A 5,563-nucleotide genomic window follows, 5' to 3' on the forward strand; every position below is an offset into this window, starting at 1 on the left:
GTTGAAAAACTCCTTTAAGATTTTAAAAGAGAAACACCTGGAAACAGTTAAATCAATGGACAATTTGATCTCCATATTAATGCCTAGGCAGGACAACAACCCTAATTGAGTTTGCCAAATAGATTTCCCAACACCTTATTATAAAACCAGCAGCCTTTAGGATTATCCCCAATGGGACGGGCCAAACCCACAGTCTGTTTACTCGAACAGATGCCATAGACTTGTACCATTCCCAAGGGGCATGTCAAAAGACCTTTGCAAATTCCCACATGTGTAAATGTCACTATAACATATAATTTCTCGCATAAATCTGTTGAATGTAATGATGCATTTAAATAACCCCTTCAGAACTCTAATGAGGGCTCTGTATACCTGATGCCAAGAGAGAAGAACAGAGCTATGCAGATATTTAGAAACAACAGCTGATAAGGCTCACTCAGAGCTGCATGGTTTTTTCCCCTCAGATTGACCTCAAGGGCACAATGTTTTCATCCTGAGCCTTACACACTTACAAATACTGCAAGTCATGAACTTTCCAGGTTTCCTGCATCTCATCAAACACACAAATGTTAAATCTGTGAATGGCAAGGGTCTACTCATCATAAGAGCAATTCAGGGTAACACAGGGAGGTAAAAGATATTTTCTAGAATAGGAAATGAAAGAAAGCACATCAACTCCATGCAGAGGCACAAATGAGAGAGAACGTATATCCAGCTCTGCTTTTACATGACCAGGTAAGATGTGTAACAACTGAGTACAGACAGGAACCAACAACCTGAGTTACAAGCTCTGTCATCAGAAGCAAATATCCCCATGCTCCCATTATGCAATGAACATACATTAGTATATAACCCTCAACTTACAAGGGCACATGGGAATTTTGCCAACAGGACACTATTTGTTGGAGATGATTAAATCAGCATTACAGAGAAGAGAGCACAAAAAGAGACCTTCCAAACAATTTAATTACAAGTGCCACATTTATTGGAAGAGCCAGGAATCTCAACCTGTTATTTTTAAGCTGAAATTTCAGATTAGTAGGAGAAATATCAGATGTTCTTTATTACCAACCAACTCTGTTGGTCTGTTACAAATGTCCTTCCACTTTAGTGTTGGGTGTTCGCATAAATACTAAATTCTATTAAGTGATGATGAAGATGATGATATGAGTCTGATGATGATTATGGTTACTGACATTTATTGAATACTTTCTATCTACCAGGCTCCATTCTATGTACTAAATATGCTTTATGACATTTAACCATTTCAAAAATTCTGTAAGATAAATCTTATTGTTTCCCCATTTTATGAGAAACAAACAAAAAAAAGATGAACAAAACTAGTAAGCATAACAGGAAACACAGAACTCAAATTAAGGTGTTTTGGCTTCAGAGTCAGAGTTCTTTACCAGTTTACTGACTGCAGTGCTGAAGAGTGATTAATAATAGCCCTACCAGGCCACCTTCTCCATAACACCTGTGGTTAGCTCAGCCTCACAGACTAGCTTCTGGCACGTGGCATTACAAGCCATTTAGTCCATTTCCCATCCAGTTCAAGGCCATTGTTACAGGATCCTTGACAGGGGATCATTAGCTCACCACTTCAAGGACAAGCAATGCAGTACTCTGACCCCTTCACCTTGCATTGTTGGGCTTTTCTGAATATATTTTTGACATATAACTGACATATAACACTGTATTAGTGTCAGGTGTCCAACATAATGATTAGATATAGGTACATACTTTTGCTTTCCCACTATCCAAAATGACTATTTCATCAACTTCTTAGTGAAAGCCAACCTCTATATTTTGTCAATTTTAAGGCATATTTTTTAAATTTTAAAATCTCTAAACTTTTACAATTGCTATCAGCCATAGGACAAATTATGTTATTGCATGTTTCGCTCTCAAATATGCATTAGTGTCAATACCTTGAACAATTAAATGTGAATTTAGCAAATCATATTTATCGAATAGTAAAAAAATAAATGCTTAATTTTTCTATTGGAATTGGCACATCTATGTCTTAATCTAGAAATAAACTCTAGTTCCTTCATTTGAGAATTGCTGGATATAAGGGAGCAAAGAAAAATCAACAGTTTCTTACTAAAGGAAAAAAATAACATAATTCCGCTATGAGTAAGAATTGGACCTGATCATGAAAATGAGATCTCTTAAATTATATCTATAATAAAATATATAATACCTGGCACTGGCTGGTGTGGCTCAGTTGGTTGGACCATCATCCCCTGCACCAAAACATACAATACCTGCCAGTACACTGAGTGTCATATTATGTCAATATGGGCTACAGAGATTATAGCTATGGAGACAACTACAGAAGTAATGCACCCAAGTCATTCTATTCTTTCCTCTTAAAACAATTATGTGTATGCACACAGTATGCTCAGATATATGGGATGCATTTGTCATTCAGTGGTAGGTCACTGGGCAGTGGGCATTTACTAATTTCCAGCTATATTTACTCATTTATCATATAGTCATTTCTCAATTGTTGTATGACAAACACTCTGACAAGCACTAGGAATGTAAAGATGAACAAAATGTGTTCCTACTCTGAAGAAGACTACATGTCAGCAAACGACAATTTATAAAATTACTGAAAATGGTCCTCGTTTTACCTGGATTATAGATAGGACTAAACCTTCCTGCCCGCTGAACACTGGAAGAGGGAGAATATCTGGTCCAAGCTGACCCAATTATCTTCTCTCTGCTATCTCTCAAAAATTTCAATTGAGTTAGAGACACAACATTGGCAGCTAGATCAAATTGCTGGTGAAGAGCAAGTTTAAATTTCCATGAAGCACTATCTCTATAGTCCATTTATTGTTGCCCCTTTTGAAGAGTTCTTTGTCAACTATTTCAAAATTTCCCTGTATTACATGAGATTAGAACCCCAAAATTTACCTTCTTTTACTAGAGGTTTTGGGTCCTTTCAAACAAGAAGGGGAGATGCATCTTGAATAGAATGATATATGAAAAAATATATGATAAAACATAAACAATAAATATGATTTAAAAATTAAGATGAAAATATTTAAAAATGAAAATGTTTTCTTTTCAAAACAGAACCTAGTACATTCCCTCCCTTTTTACAAAATAAAAATCCAGTACCTTCAAATTATTTTTTTATTTCCTAGTTTAAGGGTTCTGCAAAATATGAATACAAATCATGAAGAAAATAAGAATATATTTTTCCCCATGAGAAAGGTATATTTCCCTGATTCTAAATGTATAATAATGATTTTAAGGTCAATATAATTCAATTTGGATACAATTAACATGAATTCACCCAATTCTTGGCATATAATATCATGTATATTTAACAAAGTATTTAATCTATTTCCCAACATGTTACCTATAAAATTAATCTCTACTAGCCCAGATCAGTATATAAAATTTCAAACAGAAAACATTAAAAGATGAAAGGCAATAATGAAAAGATGAAAGGCAATAATGAAAATCCAATAGTACCTACCTAAAACTAGGGAATTACATGATGTGTTCAGGCATTATTACAATAATCATTAACAAGCTGTATAGGGTCTGTTAGTAAATTATATATAAATATATATATATAACATACATAATTGTATATAAAATCATACACATTATATCATTATATGAATATAAAGTGTGCATATTATAATGTTGATATAAATATGTATTATAAATAACATTTATATAACTATATATATTACATTTGTATTATTAAGTTACTTAAACAAGGAGGCCATTGGGTGGCTCAGATGTCACAGCGGCCTATGTAAGCAAACCAAAACTTAGCTTGTAAATGCTTAAAAGTTATAAAATTAAAACCTAAGGACAACCAATCACAAACAACCAACTGGGATTTAAACTATAGCCAATTAATGATTTCCTTACTCTACTTCTGCCTTTTTTTTAATAAAAGTCTGTCCCCAGCTCCTCTGGGTGGAACATTCGAAATCATTTGTTTGGAACTGACCAATTCAAACAGATTTTGTTCGAATAACTCTCTTTAAAAAAAATTAATTTATTTACTTTTTGAGAGAGGGGAAGGGAGGGAGAAACATCAATGTGTGGTTGCCTCTCACATGGCCCCCATTGGGGTCCTGGCCCACAACCCAGGCATGTACCCTGACTGGGAATCGAACTTGGGACACTTTGGTTTGCAGCTCGCACTCAATCCACTGACCTACACCAGCCAGGGCCCTGAATAACCGTTAAAATATTTAATATGCCTCAGTTCACCTTATAAAAGCTCATACAAAACATTATATATAATATGTGTACATATATACACACATACATGTGTCATATGTGTGTACATATATATTGGACTGGCCAAAAAGTTCATTCGGTTTGTTCCATAAGATGACTCTAGTAGTGCTTAACTGTCTTTAGCTTCATTCAAAACAATTTTGTTAGATTGTATTGTGACAGCTGTCTTATCAGCCTGCATTTAAAAAAATGATCATAACTGGTGAATTTCTGTATAGCTATTTTAATATTGAAGATGGAAGAAAATACACAATATTTTCAGCATATTATGCTGTATTATTTCAAAAAAGGTAAAAATGCAAATGAATTGCAAAAAAAAAAGACGTGTAGTGTATGGAGAAGGTGCCGTGACTGATTGAAATGGGTCCAAAGTGGCTTGCAAAGTTTCCTGCTGGAGATTTCTTGCAGGATGATGCTCCATGGCCAGGTAGACCAATTGAAATTGACGGCGATTAAATGGAGGCATTAACTGAGAACAATCAACATTATATCATGTGGGAGAGAGCTGACATACTCAAAATTATAAAGGTCAAATAAATAACAAGTAGAGGATATAATTCAATAAAGAGAAAGATCAGTATGAGTCTAGATTATCAGAAAAAGCTCCAAGGAAGAGATTGAATAAGTCACAGGTCTTAAAAGACTGGCGAGATTTGGACATTTGGAAATTATTTACAAGATTGGTGTAGGCCAAAGTAAGAACACAATAACATGAAGGAAAGGGACTTAGAGTATTCAGGAAATGGTGAGTAGTTCATCTGGACTGGAGCAGAGTATGTGAGAAATAGAAAGTAGGACAAATAGAAACTAGGGTTAGAATAACAAGGTTCTGATTATGGGATACCCTGGAAACAGACTAAGCAATGAAGATCTCACATTTCTATATGCTGTGAAGAACTACACAGTCTGGGCCTCCAATGAACATGAAATGATGGGAACAAAGTTTAAAAACCTTAGGATGTTATACTTGCAGTTAATGGAAACATTGGCAAAAATGGGCCTTTTCAAAGCAAAAACTTACATACATTCCTAACATTTAACTTTTATTGTTTCCTATTGGTTCATTGAAGGTAATTATGAATCTCAAATATTGACTGTACTTACATGTGTTCTAAGTGCTAGGAAAATATGCAGGGAGCATAAAATACTACCTTTGCCTTAAATAACCCATTTATCTAGTTAAGAACACAAAACTAAGTCATGCAAAGCAGTAAGCAATTAGAATATGACTAAATAATTCATGTTAGGTCAAATTAACATGCAGTTTCAGTGAATGGAA

The sequence above is a fragment of the Artibeus jamaicensis genome, unplaced genomic scaffold (genome assembly GCF_021234435.1).
Source record: "Artibeus jamaicensis isolate MK-2021 breed Jamaican fruit bat unplaced genomic scaffold, CSHL_Jam_final contig_908, whole genome shotgun sequence".
Classification (NCBI taxonomy): domain Eukaryota; kingdom Metazoa; phylum Chordata; class Mammalia; order Chiroptera; family Phyllostomidae; genus Artibeus; species Artibeus jamaicensis.